The sequence below is a fragment of the Phaenicophaeus curvirostris genome (assembly GCF_032191515.1).
Source record: "Phaenicophaeus curvirostris isolate KB17595 chromosome W unlocalized genomic scaffold, BPBGC_Pcur_1.0 scaffold_35, whole genome shotgun sequence".
Classification (NCBI taxonomy): Eukaryota; Metazoa; Chordata; class Aves; order Cuculiformes; family Cuculidae; genus Phaenicophaeus; species Phaenicophaeus curvirostris.
In genome coordinates this window covers 2,711,429-2,728,407 of record NW_027206664.1, presented here as the reverse complement: position 1 = coordinate 2,728,407, position 16,979 = coordinate 2,711,429, and the positions used below count along the sequence as shown (strand labels likewise).

At 47.0% G+C, this 16,979-nt stretch overlaps 1 protein-coding gene across 3 annotated transcripts in view; it reads left to right on the top strand.

Moving 5' to 3' along the window:
* The first annotated feature begins 9,551 nt into the window (after window positions 1-9,551).
* The window catches only part of LOC138733825 (ubiquitin-associated protein 2-like), a 112,757-nt gene continuing 105,329 nt past the window's right edge, over window positions 9,552-16,979 (top strand). For all 3 annotated transcript variants that reach the window (XM_069881311.1, XM_069881310.1, XM_069881312.1), the window contains exon 1: window positions 9,552-9,652. The gene's annotated coding sequence lies outside the window, so the exon portion shown is untranslated. The remainder of the gene's footprint in view (window positions 9,653-16,979) is intronic.

Sequence of the window (16,979 nt, the reverse complement as noted above, 5' to 3'; positions counted from 1 at the left end):
AAAAAGAAGTGTTTAGTTATTAGGCCAAGACTCAACAATCATTTATATCCCCATGACAAAAGAATGTGCTAAGTGGTGCATGGTAAATATTTTGAATTTATAAGTAGATCTAATAGATTATCCAGAAAGTATTGATATCCATTTACCAAGTCATGTCATTATTGAACGTACCCCTCAAGTAATAAAAACATTGTTAGCAAAACAGAAAAAGGGGGGAATCAGGAGAGACACCAAGGAGCAATGGAGCAATATGTAATGAATTTTTTGCAATTAGCAGGAGATAATCAAATTGTGTCGAAGTTGAAGCATGTACAAACTATGTCATCAAAATTAGAGCAAATATAAGACAACGTGAAAGTGCTATTGAGAAACTGTTATTATGGGCAATGGACAGGTCTGTATAAGTTACTAACATGGGGACGAGGTTCTGCTTGTGTTTTAACAGATACAAGACCATTTTGGGCACCTGCGAGGTGGATCAAGCCCGCATTGCTGCATGACAACTGTTGAGCCCCAGCCATGAAAGCAGTCGACAAGAATGAGGAGGACGTTAACATTATGGATACTCTTAATCTTATGGGTGGTAGTTAAAGGATGTCCCTGGGTGATCGATTCTCAAAAGAATGGGTGGATAAGATTCTTGTTGTGCAACAGGAAGGGGGAGATGTAGGACAGGACATGTTGGAACTTGTTAGTCGGAGACCCTGGGAGGAGTGAGATAAGGCTTTTGTTTAGAAAGGAATAGAGACTACTGGCTCCGTGCGGATGAGCACGGGCGTCTGCGGTTGTGAGGCAGTGGCCTTGATGAGAGGAGCTGCTGCAGTTGCTGAAAGCAAGTAGATAAGAGAAACTGCTGTTGTTGCTAAAAGCAAGTAGATGCTTAAAAAAGGCTCATTTGTATTAACCAATCCGTGATTGCCTAGTTTAGGGTAAAAACCAATCGGTTTGAAACACGCCTCTTGTAACCACTATAAAAATGTGTTCTAAACGCAATAAATCTGACATTTGCTTGTATCAGGCTGCGTTCCGTCTCTCAATCGCGACACCAGGCCACGACCACCAGGAAACGCTGCGCCTGTGCCAGTATGGGAGAAGCTTCTTGAATCTAATTATAATATGAAGTGGCAAAGGTCATGAATACGTAGTAGGCGTTTATGAGTAGGCATTTATTTACACTATATGTAGATGTTGCCAGACAGAACGGTATACGAGTTAGGAGGATTAACCCCTAACACACTCTTGGAATAAGAAATGGTCAGCGAGGTCGAATCATATCCCCAAATGCTGGGTTCCTGTACTCTCTGAATGACAGAATAGTTGAGGTTGAAAGGGACCTTTGGCAATCACCTAGTCCAACACTCTGCTCAAAGCAGAGTCAACTAGGGCAAGCTGCTCAGGACCATCTTCAGGTGAGTTCTTAATATCTCCAAGGATAGAAACTCCATAGCCTCTGGGCAACCTGTGCCAGTGCTCGACCACCCTCACAGTAAAAAAAGTTTTATGTTGAAATGGAATTTTCTGTGTTTCAACTTGTGTGTTGTCACTAGGCATCACTGAGAATTCTGGGTTCATCTTCTTTAGTCACTCCCATGAGGTAAGGAACTGATAAGATCCCCCGAGCCTTCTCTTCTCCAGGCTAAACAATCTCAGCTCTCTCAGCCTGTACCTATATGTCAGGTACTTCAGTACCTTATTCATCTCTGTGACTTTTCATAGGACTCCCTCCAGTATGTCCACATTTTTCTTGTGTTGTGGAGCCCAGAAGTGGACACAGCACTCCAGATGCGTCTCACCAGTGCTGAACTAGTGAGAGGAGGGGAAGGATCACCTCCCTTAATCTGCTGGCAACACTCTTCCTAATGTAGCCCAGGATGCTGTTGGCCTTTGCTGCAAGGGCACATGGCTGGTTCACAGTCCATTTGTCCACCAGGACCTCAAGGTCCTTCTCTACCAAGCTGCTTTTCAGATGGTTGGCCCTAGTCCACACTGGCATACGGGGTTATTCCTTCCCAAGTGCATAACTTCACACTTCCTTTTGTTGAACTTCATGAGATTCCTTTTGGCCCATTTCTCCACCCTGTTGAGGTCCCCCTGAACGTCACCATAACCATTTGGTGCATTAGCCATTCCTCCCAGTTTTGTGTCATCTGTGAACTTTCTGAGGCAGTACGCTGCTCCACTGTCCAAGTTGTTAATGAAGATACTCAACAGCACTGGCCCCAGGACCAAACTCTAGGGTACACCACCAGTGACTGGCCTCCAGCTAGACTTTGTGCCAATGATCAATATCAGGCTTAGATGCGTTGAACTGTCTCAGCAATCTGGAAATAAGTACAAATTCAACACAGATAAAATGTTTTGTGAAACAGACTGGAGGAATGGAAAATAACAATAGGATTAAGGTGGTTGTACAGAGCAATTTCAGATTCTGGTCACGTGAAAATGCATCACCCTTTTCATACAGCCAATTACAAGGTGAGAAAACTTGGACTGAGGGCTGCAGGGGTCTGTCTCTGGGGACACACCAACTCTGAAGAATGATCAAGCAGTCCAACATGAATTCCCAGGATGATCTTGAGACATGAGAGACTAATGCAGCCCATGGATGTTAGGAATTTTAATGGCCTGGGCTGTATGAAGGCTAGACACGGATATTATTGCCTTTCCTGCTTTCAATGCCATGGATCAATGAATGGCAACTATACTAGAAGGGCTTGTTTCCACAAATGAAATAGCAACTATTTCAAGTACAAATGTTGCTGAAACTTCAGTTCAGTCATTAATTGTCCAATGAGTCTGGGGGGCAAGGGTTGGCAGTGTGGAAAGTAGAACAGGGCATTAGCAAGAGGGAAGATACACTGCAGCTTGAGCCTGTGAAGAACAGATGGTTTTCATTTCTTGTCTGTAACAGAGAAGTGGAGCAGAATCCTGAACCAGGAACAGGGTGATATGGAATCATAGAATCATAGAATAACCAGGTCGGAAGAGACCCACTGGATCATCGAGTCCAACCATTCCTATCAAACACTAAACCATGTCCCTCAGCACCTCATCCACCCGTGCTTTAAACACCTCCAGGGAAGGTGACTCAACCACCTCCTTGGGCAGCCTCTGCCAGTGCCCAATCACCCTTGCTGTGAAAAATTTTTTCCTAATGTTCAGCCTGAACCTCCCCTGGCGAAGCTTGAGGCCATTCCCTCTCATCCTGTCCCCTGTCACTTGGGAGAAGAGGCCAGCTGCCTCCTCTCCACAACCTCCTTTCAAGTAGTTGTAGAGAGCAATGAGGTCTCCCCTCAGCCTCCTCTTCTCCAGCCTAAACAACCCCAGCTCCCTCAGCCATTCCTCATAAGGCCTGTTCTCCAGCCCCTTCACCAGCTTCGTTGCTCTTCTCTGCACACGCTCCAGAGTCTCAACATCCTTCTTGTGGTGAGGGGCCCAGAAATGAATACAGTATTCAAGGAGCGGTCTCACCAGTGCCGAGTACAGAGGGAGAATAACCTCCCTGGACCTGCTGGTCACGCCGATTCTGATACAAGCCAAGATGCTATTGGCCTTCTTGGCCACCTGGGCACACTGCTGGCTCATGTTCAGATGGCTGTCAACCAACATCCCCAGGTTCCTCTCTTCCGGGCAGCTTTCTAGCCAGACTTCTCCTAGTCTGTAGTGCTGCATGGGGTTGTTGTGCCCCAAGTGCAGGACCCGGCATTTGGCCTTGTTAAACCTCATGCCATTTGACTCTGCCCAGCAGTCCAGCCTGTTCAGATCCCTTTGGAGCCTCCCTACCCTCCAGCAGATCGACACGTCTTCCCAGCTTAGTATCATCCGCAAAGTTGCTATGGGTGCACTCAATGCCTTCATCCAGGTTATTGATAAAGACATTGAACAGGGCTGGACCCAGCACTGAGCCCTGAGGAACCCCACTTGTCACTGGCCTCCAGCTGGAGTTAACGCCATTTCCCACCACTCTCTGGGCCCGGCCAGCCAACCAGTTTTCCACCCAGGAGAGTGTGCGCCTGTCCAGGCCAGAGGCTGACAGTTTCCTAAGCAGAATGCTGTGAGAAACTGTGTCAAAGGCTTTACTGAAGTCCAGGAAGACCACATCCACAGCCTTTCCCTCATCCAGCAGCCGAGTCACTTGGTCATAGAAGGCAATCAGGTTAGTTTGGCAAGACCTGCCTTTTGTGAACCCATGTTGACTGGGCCTGATCACCCGGTTCTCTTGCATGTGCTTCATGATAGCATTCAAGATCACCTCTTCCATGACTTTCCCCAGCACCGAGGTCAGACTGACAGGCCTGTGCCGCGATTAAGAGATGGGACATCAAGCGAGTCTCTAACCACCTCCCATTGGATCATGGGAGCCTCATTTTGCTCCTCTAGCTCCTGGGTGTGTACACAGACGGAACAACTTTCTTTACAATTAAAGACTGAGGCAAAGAAAGCATTAAGTACCTCAGCCTTTTCCTCATCCCCTGTCACGGTTGTTCCTTCTGTGTCCAATAGGGACTGTATGGTCTCCCTAGTCCTCCTTTTATTATTTATATATTTATAGAAGGATTTTTTGTTATCTTTCACTGACTTAGCCAATCTGATTTCTAGTTGGGCCTTAGCCCTCCTGATTTTTTCCCTGAATGATCTCACTTCCCTCCTGTAGTCCACCCAAGACGTCTGTCCCTTCTTCCAAAGCCCATAAACATTTCTGTTCTTTTTGATATCCCCCAAGATCTCCCTGCTCAACCAAGCTTTTTTTTTCCTCTGCCGCCTTTTTTCCAGAACACGGGGATGGCTTTCTCCTGAGCTGCTAGGATTTCCTTTTTGAAGAGCACCCAGCCCTCGTGGGCTCCCTTGCCCTTAAGGACTGTCTCCCATGGGACTTTGCCAACCAGACTTCTGAACAGTCCAAATATTCTTAACATGAGTGGTTTCCCCTCCCCGACTCCTAAATGTGACTGTCATGCAGAATGCCAAGGCATCATCTGTAGTAGGTGACTGAGAAAAGCAATGCTGAAATAAGCTTAAACACACTGTCTGGCAGATTTTGCACCAGTACTGGATTATTCTTTAGTATTTGGAAAAGTGAAAAGGTCAAAAATCCTTGTAACAGCAGATAATGTCCTGACACAGGCAGTGGATAGAATTTGCCTGCCAGGCCTGGTCAAAGCTTCGCTGTGTTTAGTGCAGGGTCTCCTCTCCAAGCCTGATGTACTGAGTATTTGGAGTTGTGTCCTTGAGCCTCCAACAGTTTATTCCCTCAGCTCTCCTCTGGAAGCTTTGGCAGTGAAATATGCCATTTACTCATTTATATTTACTCCATGTACAGCAGAGAGGAATTCACAATGCTTTTGTCCGGGTATCCCTGTTTAATTTCCTCCTATTCCAAATGTTCCAGGGCAGAATCCTGTGTGATATTCAGAGGCACACTCCAGCTGGCACCACACCATCTGACTACAGTATCCCAAGAGCTCTCAGCCTTTGCTTTTGCGTGCTACGCATCAAATACCCATAGAATTATAGAATGGTTAGGGTTGGAAGGGACCTTTAAAGACCATCTAGTACCAACCCCCCTGCCATGGGCAGGGACACCTCCCACTGGATCATGTTGCTCAAGGCTCCATCCAACCTGGTCTTGAACACCTCCAGGAATGGGATGTCCACAACTTGTCTGGGCAACCTGTTCCAGTGCCTTACAGCCCTCACAGTAAAAAATTTATTCCTTATGTCTAATCTAGATCTCCCCTCTTAAATCCAAAAGCCATTACTCCTCATGCTGTCGCTGCACTCCCTGATAAAGAGCCCCTCCCCAGCTTTCCTGTGATCCTCCATCTTGATTAGCAAAGGATTGCTAAGTCACAGAATCACCAGGTTGGAAAAGACCCACAGGATAATCGAGTCCAACCAGTCCTATCAAACCTCCTTTCAGGTAGTTGTAGAGAGCAATAAGGTCTCCCCTCAGCCTCCTTTTCTCCAGGCTAAACAACCCCAGCTCCCTCAGCCGTTCCTCGTAAGACTTGTTTTCCAGCCCCTTCACCAGCTTCGTTGCTCTTCTCTGCACACGCTCCAGAGTCTCAACATCCTTCTTGTGGTGAGGGGCCCAGAAATGAATACAGTATTCAAGGAGCGGTCTCACCAGTGCCGAGTACAGAGGGAGAATAACCTCCCTGGACCTGCTGGTCACGCCGATTCTGATACAAGCCAAGATGCTATTGGCCTTCTTGGCCACCTGGGCACACTGCTGGCTCATGTTCAGATGGCTGTCAACCAACATCCCCAGGTTCCTCTCTTCCGGGCAGCTTTCTAGCCAGACTTCTCCTAGTCTGTAGCGCTGCATGGGGTTGTTGTGCCCCAAGTGCAGGACCCGGCATTTGGCCTTGTTAAAACTCATGCCATTGGTCACAATCCAGGAGTCCAGCCTGTTCAGATCCCTTGGGAACCTCCCTACCCTCCAGCAGATCAACACTTTTTCCCAGCTTAGTGTCATCCGCAAACTTGCTCAGGGTACACTCAAGCCTTCATCCAGGTCATTGATAAAGACATTGAACAGGGCTGGACCCAGCATTGAGCCCTGAGGAACCCCACTTGTCACTGGCCTCCAGCTGGATCTAACGCCATTTCCCACCACTCTCTGGGCCCGGCCATCCATCCAGTTTTCCACCCAGGAGAGTGTGCGCCTGTCCAGTCCAGAGGTGACAGTTTCCTAAGCAGAATGCTGTGAGAAACTGTATCAAAGGCTTTACTGAAGTCCAAGAAGCCTTTCCCTCATCCAGTAGGCAGGTCACTTTGTCATAGAAGGCGATCAGGTTAGTTTGGCAAGACCTGCCTTTCACGAACCTGTGTTCACTGGGCCTGATCACCCAGTTCTCTTGCATGTGCTTCACGATAGCACTCAGGATCACCTGTTCCATGACTTTCCCTGGTACTGAGGTCAGACTGACAGGCCTGTAGTTCCCTGGATCCTCCCTGTGACCCTTCTTGTAGATGGGCACAACATCAGCCAGCCTCCAGTCCAGTGGGACTTCCCCAGTCTTCCAGGACTGCTGGAAGATGATGGAAAGGGGTTTGGCCAGCACATCCGCCAGCTCCTTCAATCCTCTTGGGTGGATCCCATCTGGCCCCATAGACTTGTGGGTGTCTAGCTGGGCAAGCAAGTCTTTAACCACCTCCTCATGGATCATGAGTCTTTGTTCTGCTCCTCTAACTCCTGGGTGTGTACACAGAGGGAACAATTTTCCTTACAATTGAAGACTGAGGCAAAGAAGGCATTAAGTATCTCAGCCTTGTTCTCATCCTTTGTCACAATGAAAGTCATGATGAAAGAATGCTAATAATACCGATTAAATCTGCATAGATTATGGAGCTACAGACATGTTTGTCACAAAGCTTGTGAAACTTTGTACAGGACTATAATTAATTCTCTCCCTCCAATAGTAAGAAAACAAAATATCAATAGCTGTGCCAAGAAAATCAACACTACCTGTGCACTGTTTGGTGTGAATATCAATTTAACGCTGAAGGACCCTCTACCGTATTGGGAAAAGATGGGAATAGGGAGGACTTGCTGCTTCTGAGCAGTAGGAACTTTCATAGCTCCAGCCCATCTATGTTATAAATGCCAATGTCAGTTCAGGCTGCATTCTGCATAAATCTTTCTACTCTGTCTAAGCAAAGAAAGCAGAAGCATGAACAACACTTATTAATTTTCAAATATTGCTTAGGGTAAAAAATGAGATTTGATGCCCTCTCTACTTATGTGGAGAGCATGGGGTCAAGGGATAGAGGATGAGCAAACAGCAATAAAGGAAATAAAACCACAGAAAATGTCAAAAAACATGGGATGTAGCACTGGAGGCACCAGGGGCTGAATAGTGCTACCTGATGCCCCCATCACCTTCACCAACTCTGCCTGCTCAGCAGAGCACCAAGCAGGAATCAATTTCCACATAGGCTAAGCGAGCTCTGCCTTAAAATGCCAGGCCTTACAAAGAAGGATGCCAGAAGGGTACAACTGCTACATTGTGGGCAACCAGAGATGCTGTACAGAACGGGAAAAATGCACAGTGAGGAAAAGTGCACAGCAGGAAAAAGCCTAAAGGGAAAAAGCTATTTTTTCCTTCCTATATTACAACCTGAAACACCTCTTCCTGGGGAGCCAAGCAGCCTTCCTTTTTTGTCATCTGTCCTGTCACTGTTCAGTTTGGGTTGTCAGAAGCTGCACAAAATGCTTGTGAGGGTCATTAAGCAAAGAAAAGGAAGGAATGTAAAAGCCGTTATGGCAGGGTGGAGGCCGGGGTGGAAGCTGTTCGCACATATACCCCCTGAGATAATGCACGGATGGGAGGGTACTGCATACACGCCCCTGGGATAAGAATACACAGACGATAAGAGATTGCTGGAATCCTTCAGAATGTAACACGAATACACCGAATGTACCCCTAGATCAGCCAATAAGATTGCAACTAACGATTTTGTATGTGCCTGCTTTTACTATAAATGTAACTCCACAGGTACAGCCGGGGTCGCTCCCCTTGAAGAGCGTCCCTGGCGGCCAGTCTGTTTTTTAACCTCTTGTGCAAGAGAATAAATTTTGTACTTTATTTTTGTACCAGCTTGCCGTGCCATCTCGTTCTTAGATTCTGGACCCTAACAGTGCTCTGATATACCTCTGCCGTGCTGTTCTCTGTTAGTCCCCTGCATGCTCTCCTTGCCATTTTCCTCCTGTGGTACAGCTATCCTTTACCTTGGGATTCCTCCACGTCAATGAGGTGTCTCCCTGTGTCCAGCCTGGCAAAAGTGTGTAACACTTAAAAAAAATTAAGCATAGAATTGATTCTGGTTTCTTGGCTACTCAGGCATTGGTCTCAGCAACTGTGGAGAGAAAACACAAAGAAGCCTTTTGACTCACTAGTCATGCAGATTGTTTGGGATATTAAATAGGTCTTGGATGAAGCCCTCAGGAGAACAGTAAATTGAGAAGGAACAAGGGAGTTCTAAAAAGTGCAGAACCCAGCTCAATGTGAGCACTATTTGTGACTGAAGCATCAAAGGTAATGAACATAACCTGGCAACCTGAACAGACTTTAATGTGACAAAACCCACTCATAATTAGTCCAGCCAAAACCCTGGAGGGCAGAAAAGCCAACTTAAAATAAGAAGTAAAATCGAAAAAAACAGAGTTCCTGGTCTAAACCACTCCTTCAGCCAACGAGAGAAGAACTGAGGCATGATTCTGAACGTTCACTCTGTCCCTAATCCCACTCCACCAGGGACCAGGCCTGACAGAGGCGCTGAGGTAGGGCCGTGTTCTCCTGGCCGGGCTCTGCCAGCACATCAAACCCCGAGGGGTATAGCCCCACGGTCCCTCGTAGAAACACTCAGCACCGCTATGGGCGGGACCAGCCCTCCTTTTCCGTCACGCGCGCGCGTTGGGTGGGGTCCTGGTCACGTGACTGGGAAGAGGCCGGTAGGCGAGCGCGCTGCGCTGTGTCACGTCACATCACGTCGCGGGGGAGTGGCGTTGCGCGCGCGCGCGCGGAGAAGGAGGAGGCGAACGAGAAGGCGAAGAACTGTGACGACAACGTCGAGCGTGTGAGGCGGTCACGTGACGGTGGTAGGCGCCGCTGCTGCCGCTGTTGCCCCCACTGTGGGAGCGCATTGGGCAAGTACCGTGCGAGGTGTGAAGGGAGTAGGGGAACGCGTCCCTCTCCCTCAAGGTCAGCCTCGCGTGCGCAGCTATGGTGGGGGGTACTGGGCCCGCGCGCCTAGGAGAGGCCTGGCCCCCCTTCCCCGCCCAACGGTCTGGGGGTGGCCGTTGCTCCCTTAGCGGTCTCAGGCCCCGGGACAGATCCGTCCCAATGGGAACTTTTGTCTACTGGCGAGTGTCTGCCAGAGCTGCCCCTTCCCGGCCGTGGAGAGATTGGAGGGGGAGGTGGTGGGGTGGCGGCGTGTGAGAAGTGGCTCTGCTCTATTTTCCCTGGCGGCCGCCTAGAGGAAGCTTCGCCCTGCCCTAGGTTGTCGCCCCCCTCCCCCTGGGGGTGCGAGTAGGGGCTGCTGAATAGACCGCAGATGTGGGCAGCTCCCGCCCTGTTCCAGCCTGGGGTTGTGTGGGGAGGGGGAGCCCACTGGACTTCTGGTGGGTGCCGGGAGAGGCGGGTTGGCTTTCCAGCCTCTTCTGTTTGGGGAAGGGAGTCCTGCATCCAATCCCCTTTGTTTCTCATCTCCTTGCAGCTGGGAGTTTCCCTTCTGATGGGTTTGTGCTTCTCCTGGCTCTCTGGGGGCTGAGAGGAAAGGGGGATGCAGCTGAACCCCTCGGAGGAGAAGCAGGGCTGGTGGAGGGGGACGTGCCTTTGGGCCCCTTCCTAATTTCAAGTCGGTCCAAGGAGGACTGGTAGGAAGTGAAGGGAACAAGTGGGTGAATAACTATTGATTTGTGCCTTGTGTAGGGCTTTACTTACGTGTTGTCTTTCTCCTCCTTCTTGGGTGCCCTATTACTGGGGGGGGTGGGTAGGGCAGCTGTGTCACGATCAGAGCTACTGAATTCACTGATAGTAACATCTTGGCAGCAATAGTAGGTTACTTGAGGGCATGGTGATGAATGAATTGTTCTCTCTTTTAACTTCCTCTACCTAGTCCTTCCTCGCCCCCAATTATGTGTTCTTGCTGAGAATTGCAAGTCAAAGCAGGGCTTTGCCATTGGGCTGGCTTATGTTGCACTTAAAAACAAAAAAGGAAGGCTCTTCTGTGTTTGCTACTGTTGCTGAAGAAAATTATAGCAGGAAAGTGAACTGGTAGAAACCCTTCTACAAGAAACTGGATGTAGAAAGGGATCTGGTGCACCTTTGAGCCTGATGACAAGGATCTGAACTCTGTGATGTGAAATAAAATTAAAAATACATGCTGAAATTTCTGTGCTGTTTGGGAGCCACTCAGGGTGAACTTGGTTTGAAGCTTCTCTCTTGTAGGTCTGTTAACATCAGGAGCATGGGCGTGCAGAGTTGTGTTCAAAGGAACACGCAGTCATGTGGAACAGAAACTTTGGGTTTGGTGTGGAGCTATGTAAGGGGAAGTTCAGGAGGGTGCTTTGTCTGTAGCTACCAGGCACCATGTAAGTAACAACTGACCCATTGTGTCCTCTGATTTTCAGAGAAGACCTAGTTTGGACTTGTACTGTTTTTCATATAACTTCCCTAAACAGGTTAAGCTCATTTAAGTGAGAGCCCGGATGAAAGGCTGTGATGTAGCTCCTTTGCAATTACTTTAAGGTTCATATTTTGCAAAAATTGTACAAAGGGTTTCTCCATTTTGCTCTAACGTGGAAGTCCATGCTCTTTAATTTTGGCTGTCTAAACAGACAGTTTGTTGGAACTCCCTGCCCACCTGGGTCACCTGCAGTCCATTTCCCTTCACTACTTCTCAATGCTGCAAAGAGTAAATAGTAACTAAAGGCAGATATAGATTAGAGGTGATGCAGTCTGCCTAAGAAGGTGTCATGGCTTGCTCAGCTTGCATTTGCTACAACATAACTATTTTGCAGAGTGCATTGTTTTATTTATGTTCGCTCTAGATTGTAGAACTTATAGGCTATGCAAATAACTGCATTTCCCTTGGATGGAGTTGTTTCTACTCTGTTATCTTGAAATTATTATTTTTTTTTTGTTTATCTGTCTTTGTGAAAGCTGTAAGATATTGTGGCTTCTTTTGAAGGTAAACTTTTGAAGCTTTGTTCCTCTCCTTCCCCGGTTTCTTAAATCAGTCTTCCAACAGATCTTGGAGACCTTAACCTGGCTGAGTGTGGCATTTTGCATTAAAAACAATTACATGTTTCCCATGTTGAGAGAGTATTTGAATCCAAAGTTAAATGAAGGAAATGCAAATTATTTCTCAACTTCCAGGTTTGAATCATCAGGTTGCACTTATTTTAGCATAGCTTAATGGGAGGAAAAAAAGTCTGTTAGGCAGCCCTGTGGTTGAAGGTGTAAAATTTGAATTCAGTAACTGTGATGATATTCCTAAGTATTTTTAATGATTAGCTGAAGTCTTTTTGCAGTTTTACTGTGCGGCATACGTTTCATCTAGAACATTGCAGTTATATTTCTTATGACCTAAATACTGTTCCTGGAAGTAGGATGATGCTTTAAAGACCATATTGAGATTGCTTTTGAGTAAAGCAAATGAATATTTTTTTCTGCTGTATTTGTTTTGTTAGGTGCTTTGAGGGTGGTGGATATAATAATATAGAATGAAGCCTGTGGCTTCTGAAAGCTTTTTTGTTTTGTTTCCTCTTTCTGTTTGGTTTTAAATGTTAACTGAATCATGGCTATTTAATGGTAAATACTTGACTGATATCTCGTATTATCACATTATCCATGTTTCCCTGTGTTTGAAGGCTATTGCTGACTTTCTTTTTTTCTTCTTTCGGCATTTAGATTCTTCCTTGGTTTATCAAACTTGCATGTTGTCTTAGATGCAATTTCAGCAACATGAATCTGAAAGGAATCCTGGTGCCAAACTGGTCTGCTGTCAAGCTGTACATAATATATTGTATTTGAGAAATTCTGGTCCATGCTTTGATGGCTTATACCCCAAGGGACAGATGTCTTCTGTTATTAGTCTTTTATTTCAGCTTTCAGTCACATGTTCTTCAGATCACTGAATTGTGATCTGTTTTGAGACTGACATAAGAGGGACCTAAGATACTGATGTTAACTTTAAGTGACTAAATGTGATGAGGGGGAGCGGTACTGCACTTGCTGTTCTTGTGCTTCATTTTCTTTTATTAGCCACTGAATGAATTTCTGAGTATTCTGAACGTGCCAAGTGTGTTAGCTATCTGAAACTTAGTTTAGAGAAGGATTGAAATAGTGTTATGAGCTCGGTGAAGGCAAGTTAATGAGTACGCAGATGTTTTTAGTGTTTGAGAAAACCTTGTGGCTTTTGATACACGTCCTCAAACTGTTGGGTTTCTTTGCTGATTCTTGATATCCAGATAGCAGACATGTCTTGGGAAATGACACTTATTGCCTTTCTTGAATAGTTCTGTTATGACTGCAAGTATAAAACTCCTTGCAACTTTATACGCATACTCCAGTTTTCATTGTTTACCATTTTATCTGATGATGATGTAGTAGTGTATGTTGCTGGATTTAAAGTCCCAGTGACTTTTGCCCTACATAATTTAATTGAAGGTAGATATTCACTTGATTTTTCTTTGTGACTGAGCAGAAATGCTAGAGCTTAAGAGTTGTCTCTAATGAAGCTTGTGGGGCATTTTTGATAACAGCTTTTCTGCTATAGGATTTCCTTCTCTTTTTACTTCACGTAATCACAGATTGGCTGAGGTTGGCAGGGACCTTCAGGGGTCATCTTGTCTCCCCCTGCTCAAGCATAGCTGCCTAAAACTGGTAGCCCAGGACTGTGGACATTTTTTGAATATCTCCAAGGATGGAGACTCACACCATCTCAATGGACTACCTGTGCCAGTGCTAGGTCACTCTCACAGTAAAAATAGTGTTTCCTGATGTTCAGACAGAACCTCCTATGTTTCACTTTGTGCCCATTGCCTTTGGTCTTGTCACTGGGCACCACTGGAAAGAGCCTGACTCTTTGTACCTTCCATTCAGGTATTTGTATACATTGATGAGACACCCTCCCCAAAGCTGCCTTCTTCTCTAGGTTAAATTACTTGACATAGTCAAATCTGTAGTCCTTCAGGCACACTCAGGGCCATACCTTCTTAAATACCTTTGAGAAGGAGGCAGATTAAGGACTGAATTTAGTAGGGGTGGTGGTGACAGTAATTCATGACTCTTGATAGGTGGATAGGTTGGGGATATGTAGGTAAAGTGTTTTGAAAATGCAATGAGATACATATTGCAAATCCAAATTTCTGTGCTTGTAAATGCAGAGTAATTGGCTGTCTCTGCTCTGTCTGAACTGAAGACTATAATTCAGCAGTTCTGTGAAACAGGTTAAACATTTGATTGTCTGATACTGATAAAATTGCCCAAGTCCTGTATATGTTCTCTCTAGGAGCTGTGTGGATTTTAAGTGATGGTTTAAAGTACACAGAGTGTTTAGGAGAGGTTAGGCTGAGTTCTTATTGTACTTCTGCTTATTGAGCAGTATATTTTCTGAAGCTATGTGAATAAAAATTGTTTTTAAAAGTACTTATTAAATGAGAGTAAAGCCAAAACTTTTGCAGAATTACATGAGTCTTGGTAAATGAGAAATGAACTGGATCAGCCCATTTTTCCTATTCTTGTAAATCCAGTTCTCTTCCCCATAATCCCTGGGAACCCCACAAATGTAGACAAAGGTTAAAATAAACTTAGATGGTTAAATTTACTTCATAGCTAGGGATATTGAATCTGAGAAGTGCTGGGACACCTCTTTTAGCACAGTCCTGAAAAGAAACGGTGAGGTCTAGTTTCTGCTGGGAAACCTACCTCAAATATTTATGACTTATCTTCCTTGCTGATTCTGTTGATTTATAGGGAGTGCTTTTGAGTACTTGAGTCATGAGAGAGAGAGAGAGAGAAGTGAAAATGTATAACACTTCTATTTCTTAGATATTTATAAGCGTTGATAAGGTCTCTTCTGTCTTTTCTCCAGGCTAAACAGTCCTAGGTCTCTCAGCCTTTCCTCATAAGAGAGATGCTTCAGTTGCCTAATCATCTTCATGGCTTTCCACTGGACTCTCTCCAGTAGTTCCTTGTCTTTCTTGAGCTGGGGAGCCCAGAACTGGACACAGGACTCCAGATGCAGCCTCACTAGGGCAGAGTAGAGGGGGAGGATAACCTCCCTCAACCTGCTGGTCACACTCTTCTTGATGCACCCAAGGATACCATTGGCCTTCTTGGTCATGAGGGCACGTTACTGGCTCAATGGTAAATTTGTTGTCCACCAGGACTCCCAGGTCCTTCTCCGCAGAGCTACTTTCCAGCGGGTCAACCTCAGACCTGTACTGGTGCATGGGGCAAGGTAGAGGACTCTGCATTTGCCTTTGTTGAACTTCTTTAGGTTCCTCTCTGCCCAACTCTCCAGCCTGTCCAGGTCTCACTGAATGACAGCGCAGCCTTCCAGTGTATCAGCCACTCCTCCCAGTTTTGTGTCATGAGCAAACTTGCTGAGGGTGCACTCTGTCCCCTCATGCAGGTCATTGATTAATGTGTTGAACAAGACACTGATAATGATGGGTTTCTGTTTTGATTTGTTGGTTCAAATTATGCAGTCTGGTTGATAGCAGCAGAAATAGTGTCATTAATGCTGGGGAACTGTAGGTGTGTCTTTAAACGCGGCTAAGCCATTAACACTGCTTTTTCAGCGGTATCCAGCGGCAGGACGGTGAGTACTGCGGCGGGGTGGCCATTTGAGGCCTGGAAAAGCCCTGGAAAACCCAGGCGAGAGCGGGGCGGGCGGCGCTGGGCGCCTGACACCCGGAAGCGGCCGGTCCCGCGCGGTGCCTGACGGGAGGGGGCGGTCCCGGCGGCTACCGCGGGAGATTTAAACGCTCCCTAGGGAGCACGGTGAACAGGAGTGTGGCAAACTGGTGTGCTAGTGTAATGGGGCAGTTCGAGCGAGCAGGGAGGGGCTGGAGGCCGGCCAAAAGGGACCACGGACCATGGTGGCCACCCGACAGAAAATTGAAGCTGCTCCGGGTGCTGCAGCAGCCAGGATAGATGTTGTCACCCAGACAGAGCCTCAGTGGGCACATGCAGCTACCCAGACCCTGGGCTGCAGGCAGTGGCCCCCTCCCACACCATCTCACACCGCTGGCACTGGCTCCACTTGTGGAAGCTTGTGGGGGAACTCCCGCTTGGTGGCAGAGCTGAGGGAGGAGGTAACTAGACTAAGGACTGTCAGGGAGTGTGAGAGGGAAAGATCAGTGGAGCAGTGCCCTCTCACAAACTCAGCAGGCTGCCAGAGCTAGTGCGGCTGAGCACCACCCACCTGCCAACTGCATGATTGGGGGAAGAAGAGATGGGGAATGGCAGCAAGTTCCTGCCTGGTGCAGGAAGCCTGCTGTCCCCACTCAGACAACAAACCCCCAGATTCCCCTGAAGAATAAATACGAAGCGCTGCAAGTGGAGCCCATCCCCACAGATGAGGAGGATGGCTCCCACAGCCTAGAAACATTCCCTAGGCTGCACCATCCTCAAATGACCATCAAAACATCTTCTGTGAAAAAGAAGAGGAGAGTGATTGTCTTGAGGGATTCCCTTCTAAAGGGAACAGAGGGACCCATCTGCAGACCGGACCCGCACCAGAAGGAGGTCTGCTGCTTACCTGGGGCATCAGTGAAGGACGTTGTGGGAAGCCTCGCCTAGTTCAGGGACTCAGAGTGTGTGAACTTAAACATTGGCCTTGAATAGATGCCCGTGTATCATTGGAGAAGCTGGAAGGCGCCAAGGAGAGCCGAGTAAACAAAATTAGGAAGCTGCCAGGCTGTGTGTGGAATCACCCAGTTATGAAGTTACAACTGAGAAGGAGTCATCCAATTATGAACTGTTGGTCTCTAGCTAAACCAAGCGTGCATGAACGCGCAGCTCGAGAATGGGTATAAAAAGTCTTGTAAAATCAATAAAGATGTCCTTTTACCCACAACTTCTACGTGTCGTGGATTACCCCAGCTGTGACAGGACGTCACTAGAAAACTTCCCTCCTTGGTGAAAGAGAAAGATTATTAGCCTCTGGTAGTATTTCAAAATAGCAAGGATGACGCACAGCGCTGAAAGCCATTAAGAGAGACTTCAGGGCTCCAAGGAGAACGCTGGAGGGCTCTGGGGCACAAGTAGTGTTTAGCTCCATTCCAACAGTAAGGAATGAGGAGCAAGAGGTCAAAAAAGAATCACTTGATTAATACCTGGCTCTGAACCTGGTGTGAGGAGAAAAACTGGGTTCTTTGATCATGGACTGGCCCACACACCCCTAGGATTCCTTACTAGGGATGGGGCATGCTTTTCTACTAGGGGGACTAAAGTCCTTAC